This window comes from Castor canadensis, chromosome 12, assembly GCF_047511655.1.
Source record: "Castor canadensis chromosome 12, mCasCan1.hap1v2, whole genome shotgun sequence".
Taxonomy (NCBI): domain Eukaryota; kingdom Metazoa; phylum Chordata; class Mammalia; order Rodentia; family Castoridae; genus Castor; species Castor canadensis.
This window is the reverse complement of record NC_133397.1, coordinates 4,507,389-4,530,800: the sequence shown is the minus strand read 5'-3', so window position 1 is coordinate 4,530,800 and position 23,412 is coordinate 4,507,389. Positions and strand designations below refer to the sequence as shown.

Genomic DNA, 23,412 nt, shown 5'->3' with positions numbered 1-23,412 from the left:
GACGCCTACCCAGCAGGCCTCATGTTTCCAGTCATGATTCTCTTATTCCACCTGAAAAATTTGGAGTAATCTTACAATGCAGCCTGGCCCTTCATAGACTCGCACAAGGAATTCCTCTGTGCTATTTTAGGCAAAAGGAAAATTCACATTTTTAAGAAGTCCTTGCCTTCTTCTCGTGCCTCAGATGCTCCTGCCCGGCCTCTTCCAGTCACTTTGCTCCTTGGAGGGGAAGGACTCAGCACCCATAACAGCCTTTGTTCTGAGTCAGCTGTCAGGCCTCGCTCTGTTCACATTTACCAAGAACAGAGAGTAGACGCTAATTAAATACCATATTTCTCAGATAACTCGATTGAGTAAACTGACAAAGATGTTATCAGCAGGTCTGTTGCCATGTTTGATCAAGTCCTGTACAGCTCTCATAAAATCTGCCGGAACGGCACAGTCCAGTGGAACGTTTGAACAGAGCTGTGTTGTGTGTAGAATCTGTGGGGGTAGCAAAGGTTGGGGAGAATCATGTTGGAGAGACTCCTGCTCACCCTCATGGAGGGATTCTTAAGTTGTTTGTTTTAAACAGAGAAAGAACCTCCCCTCACTTTTAATTTCTACCATGTTGCTGTAACCTTCCTCTCAGGACAGAAAATGGAGTGTATTTTCCCTGGTAAACTATAAATATGAGGCACTTCAAGATGCACCATTTTAGATTGACACTGAGACAGTGTCCACTCACTGCCAGGTCCCGTACCCTGTATTCTACAGGCATTTTCTTTGGTGCCTGTGACAACCTGAGTTATTGATTCTGCTTTGCAGGTGAGGAGATGAGTGGAAGTATGGGGCAGTGTCCAGGTCCACAGGGACCCTCAGGGTTGAGGAGAGGAAGAGGCAGCTCACAGCTCAAGTAAAGCAGCAATGTGCCCGAGGTGAACTTCTGAAGGATGCACTGACGTCAGTTGAGCACTCCAGGGGAAACAGACCCCAAACAGGACAAAGAGACAAATCACCAATGTCTGAGTGGATGTGGGCCATGGGTTCCTGGCAGCTGAACTCTTACCACTCTTACACCTGAGGAAGGCTGAGGGGAGAATGGCTACCAGAGCCTGCAAGATCACCAAGTTCCTTCACGCCATTGAGTGGTCACCCTGAGGACCTTGTGGGCACAGAGCTGAAGCCTGTCTCCCCCCTTCGGTCACAGGCTCGGGCTTCCCATGGGCTGGATCCTACTGCATTTCCCCAGGTTGCGGGAATCTGATTGACGCAGCCTGAAGCCAGCCTCCCAAGAAGCCCAGGAGAAAACAGAGTTCAAGTCCATTCTCGTGCCCCCCCCCCCACCACAGCCCTAGATTTGCCCTGTAAGCTTCAGCTACTCTGGGCTGCTCCCCCCACCTTGTGACTCCTGACCCTGTATGCATGCGGCTCCTTCTCTCTCTTGGGCCCAGTCGAGAGAGATGGATGACCCAGGACAGTGAGGAGAGGCACCTGTTTCCAGAAGCATGATGAAGCTAAGTAGATGATGCCCACAGAAGCAGGGAGGCAAGGTCAGGCAGGCCAGGAGTGCAGCGTTGACCAGCCAACAGACTCCCAGGTCCTGGGGTCATCACATTCTATCCAGCTTGGAGACTGGATGCTTGAATATCATCCTAGGTTACCATAACTACTGTTATCCCCCATAATTAGAACTCCTTTTGATGGGTGTTCAGAGGCTGACCCATACTTGCTAATTCCTGCACTTCTGCCTTATTTCCTTCACTTATTCCTTCATCTGTTCAGCAGTCACTCACCAAACACATAGATAGAAGAAACAAAGATAGAAGAAACATGTTTCTTCTATCACAAAGATAGAAGAAACATGGTTTGCCCCCAAAGCATTTAGGACAATGCAAAAAAAAATGTTAAACCCCACAAATAATTTTAATTATCTTTAAAAAGTGGCAAAACCAAAGAGGGGGACACAGATGAAGTGTATTCATTGTAAGAAGAAGTCAGAGGTTATTTTAAATGTTAGCGTCAGAAACTCAAGGTTCAACTTGCTCTCTCTCATAGAACACTGTCTAAGACCATCTTCCTAGAAACAGAATAATTCTGACCAAGATGTGGACCCCAGAAAATGAACTCACAAATACTGTCCCCAACAGATGATGCATTGACTCATAACTGCCCACCCATGAACTGGTCGGTGTGCTGAAAGTCAGGACTGGCCAGCTGGAAAAGCAGACAAGTCATTTTTACTTCAGACACCCCCCTGGCCCTATACTGGGCTGTAGTGTAGCATCCTAGCCAGGAAACTCAGCCTGGGACAGTTCTGGTCACCAAGGAGGAGGGGTATGCAATGTTCCCAGGTGAGTGATGTCCCCATGTGAGACAGAGCTGAGGCTATGATAAGGCCACCCAATTTCTCACACTCACTCCATCACACCACCCGGGCACCAACTAGATAAGACGAGGCTAGATGGAGTGAAGCTCATCTTCCCTTTTATTAAGTTGAGACAAGTTCATAATGAAAATTGATGCAGAAATCTTCCACAATCCTGATCCTTTTTTCCTCTCTTAGAGCCTCTGTGAAAGTGCTTTGTGTGTAAGCCCTGGAGACCAGAATCTGTTCTTATTTATCTTCATGTCTCCTGTTAAAAAAACCCAAAAAACAATGCCTGAAGTATAAGAGGCATTATTAAATGCTTTATTGCCATTTACCAACACTTGCACTGACTTTCTTCCTTTTTTCCTTTTTCTTTTTTGACTGTATTAAGGTTTGAACTTAGGGCTTCACACTTGCGTAGGTAGGTGCTCTACTATTTGAGACATGTCTCCAGCCCCTTTGGTTTTAGTTATTGTTTAGGAAGGGTCTCATGCTTTTTGCCCAGATTGGCCTTGCAATGCAGTCCTCCTCACTGTGCCTCCTGCATAGCTGGAAAATAGCTGTGCACCACTAGGTCTAGTCTGGGCACCGGTGCTTTCTCTTTTTTCATAGCATTTATAAATCTGTCATAAGCAGACCCAGAACAGATACCATTATGGACTTGTTATTTGATGCCTCTTTCACATTGCTTCTCAGGTAATTCTAAGACATTCTGAAATTATTAGGTCAACTCCCACTTTACATATTATTGGAGGGTGGAAAAATAATAGCTCAGCAGCTTGAGCTCTGTCTCGGGTACTGAGTTTAGTTTTAATGATAAATCCTTTAGATAGGGAAAATATAATCTCCATTATTTAATGTGGCTCAATGATGCCCAGAGACGTTAGGTAAATTACCAAGGTCACAGAGCTATCAAACGGAAGAGCAAGATTTGAGGACAGTGAGTTTTCCTTTTGTGCTCATGTTCTTAATGACTTCTCTATATCCCCCTAGAGCATCTGGCTGGAGGCATGAACCACACCATTCCTTTTGCTAGTGACAAGGGTTATGATACGTCTTGTATCATAGCTGTGTTCCTTCATCTTTGGGAGGTGACAGTAACGTCCACCTCAATAATACAGCTCTCACTTTCCCCTAGATCACTCCAGGGTTGTTTTGCACATTCTGTAGAGAGAACATAAACGCATACATCACTCTTCGACTCTCACATTGCCAGCATCTCTGATTGAACTCTGTCATCCTCAGCTTTTTCCTTCTCTTTGACATGCTTGAGATGGAACCCAAGGCTCCATACATGCTAGGCAAATGCTCTTCCGTTAGGCCACACCTCTGCCCCAGCCCTTAGCCCTTCTAGATATGCCAATGAAGTAAGTCCATCTTTGTTCAGCTCCAGGTCCATGAAAAATGCCTTCTCAAAGACTGAAATTTGAAATCATGTTGGAAAAAATATCTGGGGTTCTCAAATTTTCTTTATTTTGTCTCTTAATATCTGTGACATTGAGTGATTCACAGCAGTTCTAATCATTTAATATCTATACATTTGAACATTTGAAAAATTACAACCATACTGCAACAATAATTACTTCCAGTGGATTATTATGAAGGCACGTGTGAGCACGGTGAGCAGATTTTCAAAGAAGAAATCACCAAGTAAGTGATAATATATGACTTCTGTGAATTCAGATTCATGAGCATATGAGCAGGATCATCAGACTCAAACAAAACTACAGTTCTTTAGCTGAGAACCGACAGCATCGGCCTCAGCCACTCAGGTATTGGTCAGTGAACAGACCCTGGGTCAACGTGACATAGGATGACAGTACATGCTCTGGAGTTATATGATCCTAAAAAAGCTATTTAACATTATAAAATATCCTCAGACATTCACAGTTACAAGACACAGGTCATAATATCTCTTGCATTTTTGTGTGAATAAGAGATATTGCTTACCATATAGTGTCTATAGATTTGAAGAAATATGTTTTCTTCCTCCCTTTGGGTAGATCTGTTCTTATGAGCTGAAGGGAACTCACAAGCAAAATTTAAAATTTCAAGTTTAATCTAGAGATATTAACAAATACAATTGTTGGAACTTTCTCCCTCTTTTTATTGATTTCAGATTCCATTTATGAGACTGGAAGGCCTCTTGAGAAATATCCCCAACAGAAGGCTTCATTCTCACAAAATAGAGGCAGTATCTCTGAGATTAGAGGAGAGGATAGTTTTTGTTAGCCTACTGATAAATGCCAAGTCTTCTCCCCTTCCTGTATATGCACTGCCAATGTAACTGTATATTTCATTTTATATAAAAACTAGCTTTCATACGATATAATAGACAGAATATGTTTGGGGGACCAGAATCCCTGGTTTAATTCTAGTTCAATGATTCTTATTTATGATAACTTGGGAAAATCAGGATACTTTAATGGGGCTCAGTCTACTCATCTACAAAATGGGGAATGAGTTATAATGTATACAAGGACTATAACGTGATACGCCATATATACGAAGAAGTTATAAAATTGTATTTGCCGTTATCTTTCCCCATAAAGACACAATTTGAATTTACATAGCTGTGTAGATCACATAGTGAGAAGCAATGTGCCCTGCACAAAGCACCCTTAGTAAATGTTTACAGAATTGAACTGAGTTTAGAAAATATACATAATGCAGATTTTTAGAATAGGATATTTTATGTTATAAAAAATTCAAGCTTAACACCAAATGCTCATAGATTTTGAATAGATGCATTATAGTTAAAATTCAAAATCAGTCATACTCAAAACATTTTCTGTCACTGGATTTTTTTCAACTGATCTGAAATGAGGCTAAAGATTTTTGTGGAAAGAGCATACAATCTGAAGTCAAAGTAGCATTTAAATTTATCGTGTTTCATTGACTTACAGATACCATGAATCATAATCTATCTGAGTACAATTGATATGAAAGGTAGTACACCAAGGCACTTTGCTAATGCGTGAATTGTGGTAGAGGTTCTTATTTCAGGGGTGGTAAAGTGAGGGAAAATGTGTCCAATGGATTATGTTATTTAGCTTATATTATTTGCAATTTTTCCACCAGAAAAAATTAGTCTGACAAGAATAGAACAGAGGATATTAACACAACCACAGAGAAAAGGGTTTGAATTTCCTTCTCAAATTCTAAAACATTCTGGAGAATTACTATAGGCAAATATTTGATCTGATTAGAAAGTAGGTTTGGAGTTGTGAAAATCTTCTGTCCTCCTGGTCTATTTTTACACTAAATATTGTTCCTTGATCTTTCCCCGATAAATATTCTCTTTAATTATTTATTTAATGTCACAGACAAAGCAGTGTGCTATGTTTATTTCACTGTAAATATAACAACCTATTATCATAAAGCTCCTGAACTTTTTGTTACTTTCAGAGTGAACTTCTCAAAGGTTTTATTCATTATTTTAACTTTGAATGGTTTGGATAAGTATTAAAATACAAAAGAAATGCCTCAGTAATCATTCAATAAAAAAATTACATCCAACTCAGGTTACTCAATCCAACCCAGAAAAGAAAAATAAAATGCAAGTAAGAAAGCCAAAGTCACAAAAGAAAAGAAAAGTCAGGAAAATTATCCAGGGAAAGAACTGGGCTATTTTGATGATAAAACATTCTTAGAATTTCTTTGTGTAAGTCTTGGATTTTAGATATGAATGCTTTTACAAAATCAATAGATCCCTTTGACTTTCAATGTGGGGGCTAGAGAGAGGCTCTCTAGTATTCCAGTTGTAGTGAGTGTCTGATGTTAACTTAAAGAATCACATTCCATGGGAATGAAAAAGTTACATGTTGCATATTCGTTGTCTTGTGGGCTTTTGCCATTACCTCTTGACACAACAAGCATCTGTGCCAAAAAGTAGTATGACTCAGCTTTGGGAGTGCCTCCTCCATGGAGGGGCTTCTTAGTGGAAAGGGTCGGGAAGCTAATGAATTCGGATGTTCTGCAACCTACAAAAGACACTTAGTTCTTGCTGGGCTCCAGTGGCTCACGCCTGAGGAGGCAGAGATCAGGAGGATCGAGGTTTGAAGCCAGTCTGGGCAAATAGTTAGCTAGACACTACCTTGAAAATACTTAATGCAAAAAGGGCTGGTGGAGTGGCTCAATGTGAAAGGCCCTGAGTTCAAGCCCTAGTACCACAAAAAAAAAAAAAAATGCTATGCAGCACTGCAGCATGCTAGGATGAAGGTATTAACAAAGATTTTGGGATACCTGACAAGGATGAGTTTTAAAATTTAGAGAATAATAAGCTACTCTGCATGGCCTATCAAGTACCCTGGGACTGTCCAGGTTTACCTCCTGGACAACTCAGATAACTCACATACTGCACTCAGTTCACAGACCCTGTCCTCAAGTCTTCGATTAGGGCATTTCGTTCATCTGTATCTTCTCCTTATCTCTGCTCTCTCAGAATACTAAACAGACTTTGAACTTCAACTCTGTTTCCCTCCTTCCATAAAATAACTTCATCTCCATGCAATCTCTCCCACAGAGCATTCCACTTAGTGACTCCTTGAAACCTTCTTAACAGTTCCTATTCTGGTTACCCAGGGATTCAGAGATCTCTGACCCCGTCGCCCTTCCACATTTTTAAGTTTTATGTTTTATTCATAATTATAAACCCAAAGTTTATGCACAGAATTACTCAATATTTGTTGGCTAATTTTGATTTCAAATAATACATAAAAATCACCTTTGTAATTGGGATGGGGAAAGAGGCATAAATTAATGTCATACAACAATTGTTATGACAGAGGAGACAATACTCACAAGGTTGATACCCTCTCTTCCTAATTACTGTCCCACTAAAGCCAACCCCACATCTTCCTTCCCATTACAGAAAAACTAGCTAAATCCAAATGAGTGAGAATGGAATTATAAAAGAGCTTTCAATCCACAATCTTTGTAACCATCAGCAGTTTGAATAAGACAATTCTTGGCTATGCATCTTCTGATGAAGTTTCTTCAGCATAGTAGCTGAAAGTCTTATAATAATTGAACTGGCAGGAGCCAGAGACCAACAGGGGCAACCACAGAGTAAAAATGAGCCCAAAGCAAGTAGGTGTGTTCCCCAAATAGATGAATAGCATTGGAGGGTGCTTCTAACAGCGCGATCCTGTCACCCTTGGGCTCACAGTTCTCCAGTAGCTTCCCATCACTCACAAGAGAACTCCAAGACTCAAAGTGTCTCAGGCTCTTCTGTCCAGCGTCTTAGCTTGTGGATATTTGAATGCATTTTGTTCTCCGATGCCTTGTCTTGAAATGTTCCTGGAAAACATCCCTGTCTCAAAATGCCATATTTTGAGATTTCTCTTCAGGTTTATCATGCTTTCTATCTCTAGAACAAAAGATGAGCAGGTTGAATAACTGGCCTCCCTTATTTACCGCCACATGTCACTCCATAAAGTTTCTAGATAAATGAAAGTATTTATATTTTGGCTATCCAGAATTCCCTTCTGTGGATTTTATTCATTCTTAGAACTTCAGTCTAACTCCGTTAAAGATAAAAATGCCTCTCTGATCTGAAGTTCCCTGTGGTTTGATCATGTGTCAACCAGATGCCCACATTCAAGGTCATTAATTCTGAGAGCAAGGACCAAATGGCACCACTCTTATAACCTTAATGATCAGTGCTACTGTTTGGCTCATAGTAAATGTTTCATGAAAACACAGATATCTCTGCCACTTTCTTTCTCCTTTCCTTTTTGAGCACAACAGGAGTCCTGTCTCATCTTTCTGCATAATTTTTCCTAGTGCATACTGGAATATTTGGCAGAGAAGAGTCAATCACCACATCTCTCACATTTACTTAAAGCTTTGACAGAATTGGTTTCCGTGTGATTGGCCACTATAGCAAGCAGTCAGTTCTCTGCCCACCCAGAGCCTTGTGGATCTCCTTTACTACAACAGTAAATCACTTCTGCCTCCAAAGGTCTGCACCTGCACTCTTTATTGACAACTGATAACTGCCCTCAGCTAATGGGGCCTCCTTGCCTGTGTGTGTGTGGAAATCTGGGGACTCTTGCCTTCCTTACTCTGGATGTTGGCCCCAAAGAGAAGGAGGTGCAGAAGTTCAACTGCTTAACCTCAGGTCCAAGTGTTGTGAGCTCAGCTTGCACTCCCAACCCATGCGGACCCATCAAAGAGACCCTCTGGGTCATGGTCTGAAATCCTACCCTTGTGTTGATTCTTCCCATTTTCTCGTCCCATTTCCCTCAACTCCTCATCTGTTTCCCTTGGGAACACTCTGGTAATAAGGTGCTGGCATGCCAACTCTTGCCTCAAGGTCTGCTTCTGGGAACCACCCTGAGCCACCTCTTCCTCTCTACTTTTCCTGAGCTATACAGGAAGGAAAGAGGGGTGTGTGGGGGTCCTTGGAAGTACAGGACTGCCTGTATAATTTATGGGGATTCCCTACTTCATTTGGGCTTCTGTAACTGGGTGGCTTGGAAATAACAGAAACTTATTTCTCCTAACTCTGGAGGCTGCAAATTCCAAAATGAAGGAGATGGATAATTGCATTTTGCTTAAGGGTGCCTTCTTATCGTGACCTCTCATGGAAAACGCAAAAGTATTTGCTTCATGACCTAATCCTTCCTCAAACGCCTCACCCCCAATGCCGTTGTAAACATTCAGGCCATAGCAGGGGTCCCGTGTAAATAAAAATACAGATCTCTTGTTTCAAAATTATTAAGAATTTCAGGACCAACAACAGCAGAGCACAGAGGATTAAATTAAATGTGGGTTCGTTTTGAGTTGATGACCTGTGAGACCACACAGAACAGTGTAGCTGGCTCAGCTTCACAGTCTTGTTCAAATATCTCATGTCTATCTACTCTCCAGCAACCACTACAAACTAACCGATCACACAGACACACAGTATTTGGATGATGCTTTCTTCTTCTTTACACAGCTTTTATTTAAATTACTATCACTACAAAAATAACTGCAGAAATGGAAGGCGTATGGGGAATTTTTAAAGTTAAAAGCTTCAGTAAAATGATCTATTACACATAAAGTAGTTCTGTGATTCATTGCTCTAAGCAAGATTCAGGGAACACAGTAGTCACTCAATAAAATTCCGATTGATCATGATTGCAAATATTTCACATTTTTTATTGATTTCCTTTGCACTTGGCACTGTGAGAGGTACACAGAATAGGAACTTATGAATGTTAGAAACACCCAAGGAACTGAGTAATCACAACACCTATGGGTTGCAAATGGGAAAACTGAGACTCACATATTTAAGGACTTTTCTGTGATCTTAAACTTGACATAGGATAACAAAGAATTATGCTGCTTATTGTTTTCTAAGAGCAAGAGGGTATAATTTTAATGGTGGAAATTCTATTAATATAGACAGCGGATTGTCCAAGGGACAGTGGGGCTGTGTTAGAAGACAAGCCCATGTGGGTAGTACTTCTTTAAAGACCTGTAACAATAAGTCAACACAAAATTGTCACTGTGAAATGACAAATATTTTGCTTGAGTAGGAATATGGACACCCAGAGCAGAGGAAATAGGACGGTCCTGTGCAACAGGAAAGGTCTGTAGGTGAAGAAACTCAGAGTCTATATGGAGAACAAATCTGCCAATTTGTATAAAAAGTCAAACCAGTCATGGGCGGCAATTTGAAATAAAGCTGTTTGTCTAGCAAAGTCACATGGTCCATGGCACTAATTCTGGGAGGTAAAGTATCAGCTCTTAGCATGAGGAAACAAGGAGAAAATTCGGTAAGCTTAGAAGACATTTCAATAGCCTAGATTTCCCTTTTCCTGCTTCCAAATTGTTGCAGAACCAAACTCCTTCATCAGATAATAAGACAGATCAAGAACTCGGGTCCTGCAAGGGCATGATGGTTCTCAGGTCTCAGCCAGCCCTGGCAAGTCTTGGTCTATCTTTGTGATGTGCAACCACCAGGCTTGCCCCTCTACGGGCTGTTCTGTCTGCATCTGTGACTGCATATTGACTCAGCAACTCTGGGCCAAGAACAACTAATGGACATGCGATATGACTAACAGATAAGCATGTGCAATCACTTGGCTCCAGAATGAAACCCCATAATTCACTTCAACTTCTTTGATTTGGATGTTGAGCCAAGACAGCATGGTTTGACTCTTACCCCTCCCCTTCAGGCTAAAAAAAATGTTCACAAGATAGTAACAATTGCAGAGCTCTTATAGCTGGATTGTCTGAGATTCTGAGCTCTCTTGTTAGTGAATGGAGCAAAGAGAATACAGATGACGTCATGGATGAAGCCCTAGACTAAAGTCCTAGTTAGTGATTTGGGGGCCACCTAGATGCAAACTGTAGGGGTGCTGATTCTAGAAGGGTGCTTGTTTCTAATATGACGCTTGTGGCTCACATTAGTCTTTCCAGATCCTCAGTGTTCACCCTATAGACCTCGCTGGTCTACAGTTTCCCCTGGCTTCTGCCTCTGTAGGCACAGTGTGGAGGACTGAGGGAAACCCCCTGGGTAAGTTAGGTATTTATTTTGGTCCTGATATATTAATCTGACTCTCAGCTTACATTATCTTCTGCCAAGACCCCCAAGATTAGAGGGGCGCTTGAGCTGCAGTGCTATGGGTTTTAATCAAATGTGGCTTCCATCGAGTCTGCTGTGTGCCTCCAGAACACAACTTAGAACCTCGCTCCTGGAGACCTACCTGCTGTCTGATTTCTAATTAACCTATTGCTTCCAAATTCTCTGAGGCTAAGTGGGCGCACCATGAATAAGGCTCACAGAGTTCTGCTCCAATATCCTGGCCACTGCTAGCCTGTGCTGTCTCTGAGGACCCTCACTATGCAGTCACTGACAGGTGTGACAGAGGATCCCGGAAGCTCATATTTGGCTAGTCTTCATTCCACAATAGAAGTTACAAAAATAAAATAAGATGCAGTGCTCAATTTGCCTCCTGTGTCCTGATGCATTTCTCTTTTATGCCAGAGGTTTCTCAGAGTGTAGAGAAATGTGTTTCAGCAAAGGGAGGCCAATTTTCAAAACCACTCATTTGGCAAATACATGATCTCTCAAGCTGGAAAGACCTGCTTCTGGTTGCTCACAGTTACATAATCCAAAAGCAGTGGTAATCATGTTTAAAAAAATGATCAGCTGCACAATAGCCTTGGGCTTTGCTTGCGCCATGGTCCCGTACACAGAGGGAGTAACAGTGATAATGGGTTCCTAAAGCACTTCCAAATGGGAAGGGTTCTTTGAGGAGCTACTGGGTGGGCACGAAATTTGTGGCACCCTCTGTTTTATAAATGCACCTATTGTCAATACTTTCGTGAGACCAGCAACTTTATTCCTGGGATAATAACCTCTCCATTCAAACAGACATGTCTGAATAAAGGGTTCTTTATTTCATGTTCTAAAAGAAGCAATATTTGGCCAGACTATAATCAACACATCGCACTTTACTAACATCAGGTCAACTTGCATAATAAGTTCTACATTGTTGAAGGCATAGAATTCCATGGCCAAATGGCAAAGAACTTGGAAGAACACTAGCACTATTAAAAATTGAGCCAGCATCCTAAGAGTACAGGAATGTCTACAGGTCTGGTTTCCAGTATTATAAAGTGGTCCATCTTCAGCATGTCTTCTCTTCCTTGATGCTGAATTGCATGTGCTTACCAGAGCAGAATCAACGAGTGATAAAAAGGCTAGCTGATATCTCACAAAAGCCATTTTCCTCTAAACCATCCATTTGTGAGAGATTGACTAATTAAGTCATACCCTGGGTCTTCCTTCAGCAGGAAGATGCAGTTGTCAAATCTGAGCTCACATTCAAATGCTAGGCATGGGTGTTTTTACACAGAGCACCTTGTCAGGGGTCCCACAAAATAATCTTACCTGTTTTGTATTTAATGTGTAAGCATCAAAAAGGCCTTTTCCAACCACATAATCAAACATATAAGCATAAGATGGTGTCCTAAGAAAATGTGGGTCAAATTGGACCAACGGATTTCATGACTGCTGCTGGTGTTCATGGCTGTGTGTTGTTTTCTAGGACCACATAAAAAAGACAAGCAACAGAAACTGCTTGTCTCCAAACTCTGGAGGCCAGAATACAAAATCAGGGTGGTGTCAGCAGAGCTGTGCATCCTCTGAGTTGTTTAGGGGGAATCCCACCCTGCCCCTTCCACCCTGGGATGGGGTGACTGTCTTCAGACCCTGGCTTACAGCTGTGTTGCTCCAGTCTCTGCTTGTTTTCATGACTGTCTTCCCTCTGTGTCTCTTCTCTTCTTGTAAGGATGCCAGTTATCCTGGATTAAGGGGTAACTCCACTATAGGATGACGTCATTTCATCTAATTATATATTCAAAAACCCCTGTCCAAATAAGGTAACCTTCTGAGATAAGAGTGAGGAATTCCACATATTTTAGGGGGTCAAAATTCAATATACAGTAGGTGCCCTCTGTCCCAATTGGTTTTGTTTCCTATCTGCCACTAATATCCAGATATAGTGTACCACTGTCAGATAGATTTCTTTATCAGTGGTTCCTGAGAAGGAACAATGAGCTGAGATGTCTGTATCCAGTCAAATCAGGATTAATAAGTGACAAGGACCCAAGTGTGATGCTATACCTCCCCATTTGCTCTGAGCTTCTGTGTGCACAGGACAGATGCTCCCAGCAATTTTTAGTGGTAGACATGGGTGCAGACATCCCTGGCTGACTACAAGACATCCCTCCTATTAATGCCACCTTGTCCCAGGGATTTGAGTCCAGAACCCCAGTCTTGTCTTTCCACCCAGAACGGATGTGTCTTCGGGGGATTAAATGATGCTGACTCAATCCTTAATAGCTGAACCCTAATGTCGGTATGCTAATTTTTAATGGGAATCTGTTTGACAGACTGAAATGTTCATTTTAGTGTGAATGTGAATGCATGCATGTCTGTTGGCTGAGTTACATCAGAAGCAAAAATCAGAAGTGCTTTAGTGAAAATGAAACTAAGCAAGAGACGTCAATTGGTGATTCCAATATTCTATTATCTAGGCCTGGTACTGCCAACGTCTTAGATTTTCTTCACGTAAGAATGTATCATAAAAGAATGATTATAGCTAACGTTTATTACAAAGCTACTTTGTGTTAGACTTATACTAACCTAAGTATTTTTATGCATTAACTCTTATCCTCTCAATAGTGGCAGGGAGTAGGTGTTATTCGTATTTCACAGTCAGGTTGAGTACTTTGCCAGTATTGCACAGTTAATGAGTGGAAGACCTACAGTGAGAACGGCATTGGGTGGGTTCTAAAACTCTTAATCAGTGTTTTTTCTAATCCATAGGGAATCTCTTCTCTGGCCGAGGCCACCATACTGCTTATTGGTCCCCTCTGTCAACCTTCCCTATCTCTGCCACGTCTCTATAGCCTTCCCTGACAAATGCTCGTTGGTTAAACATCCATGATTGGCCAAAGAGAAGACTTGTTCTTTTTGTTTCTTGACTGAAAGGCATTTTGTTTTTTAATATTGATGTATTGCATGAAACAGATTCCTTTGCTCAATAACTGGTTTTAATAAATCTTGGAAGAGTAATGAAATAACATCTAGAAGCCATAAGGTAACATGGTGAACAGTGTCAAGTATGGTGAAAGCAATAGTATCTGAAAGGAACCTTATGGGCACAACAGGAGCACAGGTGTCTTACAAAGGTGAAGGAACAGCAGGAGGATTGCCACCCAGCCTGGGGAAGAAAAACGGGAGGGGAAGGCAGGAAGGGAGTCTGACCAGGCCAGTTCCCGAGTCCAGGTAAGGACTTCTTACCCATGCTAGTAAAATGGGAATGGGCAGAGGGTTTTTCAGAAAGAAGACATGCCTTTGACTGATGTTTGTAAGTAGAAATTCACTGTATAGTGGAAAGCCTATAGGCAGGGAGAAGAGACAAAGGCTATGCCATCTCAAACGTTTCTGAACCCAGACTTCACATGAACGGGGACCTTCTCCAGAAACCTTCTTTCTCCTCCCATAATCAGAGCCCTCCTCAGCTTCTTGGGGATCTACTTGCCCACCAGGGTCACAAACCTCCTCCCTTCATGAGCAGGCACCAACTCTGTCTGCTTGCTTCTACCAACAAACCAGATCAGCCCTTTCTGGAGCAAGGAACAGCAGCCAGCTGGCATTCAGTGAGTGTGTGTGGTGACCTGGAGTATTCTGTCTGCAGGCCTCAGCACAAAAAAAGGACTGAGAGAGAGCCCTTGCCTTAACAGATGCCTAGTCTTTTAAGGATACTCATTCTGATTATGTCTGAGAATCATAAATGACTGTGGCAGCTCCAAATCCTCCTTTCCCATCTGAACAACACCAGTGCTTAGCGATGCCTCAGTTGTGTGTGCAGTATAGCTACCCAAGTACCTTGCAGGTACTGAAGAAGTGAGCAGCAAAATAGCTCAACTGAACCCCATACTAAGAAAAATGTTTATTGGGCACTGAGCCCATGCCAGACACTTTTAGGAGCTTCACACACATTAATTCATATAATGCTCACAACAAAACCTGAGGCTGGTCTGATTGTGCACACAGCTGTTCACTGAAGAAGGGATTGACTTACAGAATGCTGTGCCCTTGCCATGATAGAGACACCTTGCTCAGCTTCTGCTTTTCCACAATGGTCCTAGCATAGCGATGAGCATGGGACTGAAAGCAGGCTTTTGAGTCGGGGGTTGAATAATCTGTCATCAAATCCTCTAGCAGTGCCTGCATGGTTAAGCTGAAAAGGAACGAACTGAGGATGGATAGGAAGTAAGAGAGTGGAACAAGAATGCATTCTGAATGTTTGAAATAAGATGTTGAGCTTACAAGGAGGGAGCTGCAAATGGGCCACAAAAAAGGGCCCCTGAGCTGCCACACTGTTCATGGCCACTCGGCATCTGGACCTGGATCCACTGATTCAGGCAGTAGATGGGTACAGGGCTCCAGGTCCCATGGATGTCATCGCCTTTTTCCTGGCTGTGGCTGCACTTGGGTTTGGCTCTTTCATCCTGCTCCATGTTTGGCCTCCACTTCTTGCTTCCCATCTCATGGTCTTGGAATCAGGCCATTTACTTCCCAAGGAAGCAAATGAGATAACATTTGGAAAGTAGCTGAGCTGTGGGGTCCACGCTAACAGCTTCTTGACCTTCTGTGATTAGTGCTGGTGACTGGATGGGCCTTGGCATTCTCCCATGTCCCGTTCTCCCATTGCTGCTCCATACGACTCCATTAGAACTGCTCTGGGTCCTTGCTGCTCAGCGTTCCCTTCTCCAGCTCCATGTAAAATGTGGAGAGAACACATTTCTCTCCATGTTCCCTGAAACAGTATAAATTAAAGGTGCAAAAACAGCTACCCAAGGAACAGCAATCGGATATCAAAATACTTGAGAGGGAGGTGTACCAAACACAAGGAGAAAGTGTGCTCTGGTCTCTCATGTCATCTCCACTCCCTTCTGTAACATCACCATTCTCTCTTTGAGCTCCTATGTACAGTCCACGTCTTCTCATAGGCACAGAGAAACAGCAACAAAAATGGCAAAAATGTCCTGAACCTACTTTCTTTTTTTTTTAATTTTTATTTTATTCATATGTGCATACAATGTTTGGATCATTTCTCCCCCCTTCCCCCACCACCTCCCTACCCCTCCCAACTTCTCCCTCTCCCCCCACCCCCTCAATACCCAGCAGAAACTATTTTGCCCTTCTCTCTAATTTTCTTGTAGAGAGAGTATAAGCAATAATAGGAAGGAACAAGGGTTTTTGCTGGTTGAGATAAGGATAGCTATACAGGGAGTTGACTCACATTGATTTCCTGTGCGTGGGTGTTACCTTCTAGGTTAATTCTTTTTGATCTCACCTTTTCTCTAGTTCCTGGTCCCCTTCTCCTATTGGCCTCAGTTGCCAATAGGAGACTGCAGATACTTTAGTTTCTCTGAGTTGAGGGCAACAAATGCCATCTAGTTTCTTAGGTGTCTTACCTATCCTCACCCCTCCTTTACTGCACCTACTTTCTAAGGAGAGTCAGATTACTAGGATGACTTCTGATATTGACTGCAGTAGTAAATTAAATTAAACAAGGAAAGAGAAAGCGAAAAAGATGGGTATGAGAAAGGGGTTCTCTCACGGAAGTATTTATCATGTGATTGGTTGAAGAACATCTAAGCCACAAAACTGCAAATGCACAAGTCTGGACTCAGATCTGAGTGTGGATGTTGGAGGTTCCGGGTGACAGGTGTCAAAGTGCAGCCTGGAGAAGGCAGAGGAGAAAGGTGGAAACACTACGATGGAAACAAATGCTATAAAAAGTCTTACAAGTCTGGGCTCAGTGGCTCACACCTGTAATTCTAGCTACTAGGGATGTGACGTTAGGAAGGACTGTGGTTCAAGGCCAACCTGGGCAAAAAGTTCACAAGACTCCGTTCCAATCAGTAAGCTGGGTAGTGGCACATATCTGTCATCCCACCTGTGTGGGAAGATTGCAGTTCAGGGCAGCCCAGGAATAAATGTGACATCCTACAAAGCAAAAAGGGGCTGAGGATGTGGCACAAGTGTTAGAGTATCTGCAAAGCAGTCAGAGGATCCTGAGTTCAAACCTCAGAACAACAACAACAAAAACGCCTTTCAGATTGGATAAGATATTTGGGTTTTGTTCTAATTGCTCAGAGACGCAAGCAGCAGTGGGAGATTAATCGAGGGTGTGGAATAATAAAATTTGGTTTGCTACAGGAATGTTCTGGCTATTGTGTGAAGAGGTGTAGCACACGTAGCAGGATGCATGCCTAGGAATGGGGACACCTGCTGCAATCTATGTGAACACAGAGCATCTGTGGGGCCACTCCACCGCAAACGTGAAGGTGTACAGACATGTTTTATATGCATCTATTTCTCCTAAATGATGTGAAAGAAACTGCCTAAAGCAATCATTATAAAGTTGTGTTGATAGGATTACAGTGTAGAAATGTGCTGTTTGCAAAATGATAGCTCACAGGGAGATGTGGAAACAGTGTCAGAGGGGTGCATTTTTATGTATAATAGAAAATAAGTTATGTTAATGTGAGCTAGATATTGTAAATTAAGACGGCAACTTTAATTCCCAGGACAATCACTAAGAAAGTAACTAAAATATCTAGTAAAGGAGACAACAAAAAATCAGAATGTTCCACAAATAATATGTATTTATTACAAAAGAAATCAGGGTAGAGGAGCAAAAATGACACATAAATATAAAATCAAAATGGCAGACATCTGTCCTGCCTTGGTAGTAATTACATTTAATACAAAGGGATTAAACATTCCAATCAAAGACAGAAAAGGGCAGAATGGATTAAGTTTTAAAATGAAAAAACAAAAAACAAAAAACAAAAACACATGATCCAGCTGCAGTGGTGCCCACTTATCTGTAATTTCACTTTCCGTGGTTACAGTGGCCCACAACCAAGCACAGTCCAAAAATACCAAGAGGAAAATTCTAGAAACAAACAACTTATAAGTCTTGCGTGCTGTTATGTGGAGGCTAAGAAACCGTTCACTGTCTCATCCCTGAGTCCGGTGAGCTGACCCCGTCAGTCACTTCGTAGGCATCTTCGTCATGAGATTACTGTCACATTATTCCAGTGCTTGTGTTCAAATCATCTTTATTTTACTTCATGAGGGCCCTCAGGCACCAGAGTAGTGATGATGCAATAGCTAAAGGAAGTCATAAAGGGCTTCTTCTCAGTAAAAGTTCTCTAAGAAGGAAAGAAACACTTACATGCTGAGGTTTCTTAGTTCAATGGTGAGGAAGAACAATCGGCTATTCTTGAAATTGTAAAGAAGGAAAACACTGCAATGGTTTTAACATTGCATTACGGCCACAGTGACTGAGAAGTGCCTTATCATCCATGGCCCTTTATCTCATGGTGTAGAGAATGCATCAGCTTACAAGGTCACAAGAAGAGAAGGGCAAGTGCAGTCCAGTCAGAAATCTTGAGAAATAAAGACAGACCACATCACGTAAGTTTTATGATAGTATATTGCTATAATTGTGCTATTTTATTATTAATTATATTTGTGTTAATCTTTTACTGTGCCTAATGTACAAATTAAACTTTATCCTAGGTATGCATGTGTAGGAAAAAATCAGAGCATATATAGGTTTGGCGGTATACATGGTTTCAGGCCTCTACTGGGAGTTTTGAAACAGATTTCTGTGTCTAAAAGGAGACTGCTGTATATGCTGTGTACAAAGAAAATGTGAAGTATGTTTTATATTCAGAGACTTGAAGAAGTTGAAAGCAAAAGGGTTTAAAAATACTATGAGCACCATAACCAGGAGTGAGTTAGAGAGCTACCCTATTTTTACATAAAATGGAATTTAAGAAAAAATTGTTAAAAGAAAGATATGTTGTAATCCAACCACTAAGAAAGAAAGATATGTTGTAATCCAACCATTAGGAAAATATACAATTATAACCATGTCTGTGCTTTAAATTGTGGCCCTAAGATAAGAATTGAAAGAAGAAATAAATACTCAGTAAAAAATAGTTGCAAACTCAATAGCTCCATTTCAGTAATGGATAGGAAGGAGGCAGAAGACAGAAATGGAAACAGGAACTTGAACAGCACCATAAACCACCTAGACCTGTCTGATCTCTCTGGAAGACTTACATTCACAAAAGCAGAATTACACAACATAAGCCAGAGCACATAAGGGAGGGGTGAGGATAGGTAAGACACCTAAAAAACTAGCTAGCATTTGTTGCCCTTAATGCAGAGAAACTAAAGCAGATACCTTAAAAGCAACTGAGGCCAATAGGAAAAGGGGACCAGGAACTAGAGAAAAGATTAGATCAAAAAGAATTAACCTAGAAGGTAACACACACGCACAGGAAATCAATGTGAGTCAATGCCCTGTATAGCTATCCTTATTTCAACCAGCAAAAACCCTTGTTCCTTCCTATTATTGCTTATACTCTCTCTTCAACAAAATTAGAGATAAGGGCAAAATAGTTTCTGCTGGGTATTGAGGGGGTGGGGGGGAGAGGGAGGGGGCGGAGTGGGTGGTAAGGGAGGGGGTAGGGGCAGGGGGGAGAAATGATCAAGCCTTGTATGCACATATGAATAATAAAACAATAAAAAAAAGAATTACACAATATTCTTCATGACAGATCACATGTTGATCTACAGAAAAGCTGCATTAACTCAAAAGGTTCAAAATAAACAAAGTATTATTCTTTGCCCATAGTGGAATGAAATCAGAAATCAATAATAAAAGGAAATTTGGGTAAAATTTGCAAAACTGTGGAAATTAAATAATACACTCCTTAATAACTTATAATACTCAGGAAAAAAATCACAAATAAAATCAGGATGTACTCTAAGATCAATGAAAAGAAATACAATATAAAAACACTTCCTAGCCAGAGCAGATCTGAAAGGGGAAATTGTAGGTGTAAATGCCTATAATATAAATGGAGGAAAATTTCTAGTAAATGCCTTCCTCCTCCCCTCAAGAGACTAGGCAAGAAAAGATATAGAAAGCAGAAAATAGGCAAGCCAGCAAAATTGAGTTGGTGTTTTGAAAAGACCAACAAAACTGACAAACCAGATTGATCAAGACAAAGAAAGAGAGATGATTTTTAGATTTATAAAAGTAAAGACAAAGAAAAGGGGGCCTACATTCTTTATGAGTGACCTCTGGCAATCATTTAAGGAAGAATTAACACTATCCTCTACAAACTATTATAAAACAGAGGCAAGGAGAAGTGACTTCCCCTCTCATCTTCTGAGGCCAGTGCCACTCTGATACAATGAACAGAAAACTGAAAAATAATGTTCTTATAAGTACAAAAGCAATAGTCAACAAAACACCTTCAATAAATCTAGAAAAATGTATGAAAGATGATACAAAATCACTAATCAGGAATGCACGGTTGGCTCAAAATTAATCAGTGTAAAACACCACCTGAACAGAATGAAGTGTGTCACACAATGATCTCAAACAGGAAAAAATGGCTACATTCTACTCCCTTCATCCTAACAGTCACTCCACAACCTATCAACTGAGAGAGAGAATGCTCTAAAATCATAGTTAATGGAAAGTAGCTGAATGCTTTTCCTTAAATCAAGACTAAGACAAGAATGTTTACTCTTACACTTACATTAAACCCTAAAATGAAGGTTTCAGCCAGGCAATTAGGCAAGAATTTTCCATATTGGAAAAAGAAAATAATAATAAAATAATGTCTATTTGAAGATGACTCGACCTTCTTTATAAATAATCTTAAGGAATCAAAAATGTTACCGTATATAATAAATGAGTTCAAGGTTACAAAATATAAGATCAGTATAAAAATCAATTAACAATGAATATTTAAAACATGAAATTAAGAAAGCAATTCAATTTATTATCCCATGAAAATGAATGATATTATTAGGATACAAGTTAGTAAAGAAGGTATGAGTCTTGTATGCTTAAAACTGTAGGAACTTGGAAGAAATTAAATAAGCCCTAAATAAGAGGAACCATATCTTGTATTCATGGGTTGTAAGATGCAACATTGTTAAAAAGTCACATAATGATCTACACACTCAGCAAAACGCCTATAAAACGCATGATTGGTTTAAAATAAATTAATGAACTAACCCTGGGACTCATATGGAAATGCAAAGGACCAGGCATAACCAAATGATCTTTGAGAAGAACCAGGTTCAAGGACTCAGACTCCCCAAAACTTAAGGCAGTGTGGTACCAACACGTAGTTAAAAGTTTAGATCGATAGCCTGGAATTAAAACTCCAGAAGAAAGCCTTCAGATTAATGGTAGGCTGATTTTTGCCAAGGCATCAGGAAAATTAAATGGGGGAATTAATGACATCGTGAAAAAAACTATACTGGAGAACTGAATGCCTACATATGCAAAGACGAAGCTGGTCTCAGTTTCACACCACCTACGAAAATTAACTCAAAATTGATCATCATGACTGTGCTGCTAGACCTGTGAGACTCAGGGAAGCATCAGGCTAGAACGTTGTGATCTTTGTTTAGAAGATGATCTCTTGAACAGGTCACCAAAGGCTCCAGTTACTAGATCAAATATAGACAGAATTTCACCCTGTCAAAACGAGAAGTTTGAGATCTTTGATTAGACCACCTCAACACGGACGCAAGATGAAAGAGTTAATTTAGGCCAAGTTGGAACTTTTAACAATTGAAAATTAGTTGTGCACCTTCCACCCAGGACATGTGCACATTCCTGCACTGCCTCTTCCTTTTCATCTGCAGTCTAAACATGGTGCAAAACCTCAAAGGCTTCTAGGAAGGCTCCTATGATTAATCTGGAAAGCTTACCCTTGTTTCTCCTACTTGGAAACTTAACACTTGGAAGACCATGTGTATTTAGGCATGAGTTGAAGAGAACGTGTGTGGGTAAGAAAGACAAAGATGACTGACAGAGCTCTGCTTTATTGCTGCTATTCCTTCAAGCTACTCTGCTCAAAAACGGGAAATAACTTGAAAATCGATAGGACATAATAAAAGTCATCACTGGAAAGAGAAGGCTGTGCTCCAGCACATGTCTCCTGGATGTTGGCTGGCCCTCTCCGGCTTTCTCTCTCTCCTCCCATCTTCTCAGATGCGTGAATTAATCCACAGTATGCCCAGATTCTGAAGGCCTGCAGGGAGGGGGCCTAATTGTAGCCACATGAAGCCTTGGGGGGCTTGGCTTATTGACATGGCCTCCCTGCAAGAAGCAAAGGCACCGGCCAAGTGATTATAATTGACCCAGACAGCAATCACAGAGCCTGTGATCTTTGCAAAGGAATTGTGCTCGCCACTCAAGATTTAAGACAAAAATGTGTGGCCCTATGATTTTTCTTTGAAAAAATGTTCTCACCTATTTGGCAAGAAACACATTTGGGCTTGGTTTCCCCACCCATGTGATATAGGGAGATAAAATTCAACCCATTTTTCATCAGTTAAATATGAGATGTCTATTGTTGGAAATACGTGTTTGCTTACATAAGAATCTGATTTTAATAAAGAACAAGTGATGTTTTCATAGACTTAAAAATTTATCACTATGTGTCAGTCAGGGGGTTTTATTTATGATGCCCTGTGCAAACCATGAAACAGATCCACAAGACACATTTCACCCCCTTTCTTTTGCAGATCAGAGACCGGGGCTATCTAAACGCCACTGTCACCTTTGAACACTGACAGGCAAGTGAACTATGAGACCTTCAACTGGCATTGACTGGTCCTTTGCTTTTTCTAGCTCCACAGGTCCTTTTTTTATTAGCATGTAATAGTTGTACAGAGGATACATTGTGATATTTACATATGTGCTTAGTTAGATTTACCTCCTCCATCATTCACCCTCTTTCCCCTCCTCCCCTGAGAATAATTTCAGCAGATTTCATTCTTCTATTTTCATATATGAATACAAGATACATCCATCCACCATATTCACCCTCATTTGCCCTTTCCTTTTGCCCACCCCCTCGCACTGGTACCCACTCCTGGAAAAGACCTGTTTTACCCTCCTGTCTTTCATTTTTTGAAAAAAAAAAAGTGTGTACTGATAGTCCAAGGGGGCTTTACATGGGCACTTCAGGCCTGTATATATTGTGCTTTAACCAAATTAACCACTCCATTACTTACTCTTTCTCTATCACCGTGCTCCCTTAATATTCAAGAGGTTCTGGTGCATTATGGTGCATTATTCCTATATAGATGGGTTACTTCAATACTTTTATTCTCTAACATTTTCTTTCCCTCTCCTGCCTCCTGTAGACAGACTCACTAATACAATTTTGTTCTCTCTCTCACTGTATGTCTGTATATATGTGTAGTTCCATCCATTTACCTGCGAAAAACATAATTTCATTCTTCTTTATGGCTGGCTAAAACTCCATTGTGTATATATGCCACATTTTCTTCATCCGTTCATCGGTATTGGGGCATCTGGGCTGTTTCCAAAGCTTGGTTATTGTGACTAGTGCTGCAATAAACATGGGTGTGCAAGTGGCTCCATCGTATCCCAGAGCACATTCCTCCAGATCTATGCCCA

General features: G+C 41.1%; 1 long non-coding RNA gene across 2 annotated transcripts in view; it reads right to left on the bottom strand.

Moving 5' to 3' along the window:
- LOC141414754 (uncharacterized) overlaps positions 1-23,412 on the bottom strand; it is a 105,481-nt gene that overhangs the window by 29,745 nt on the left and 52,324 nt on the right. The window lies entirely within an intron of this gene.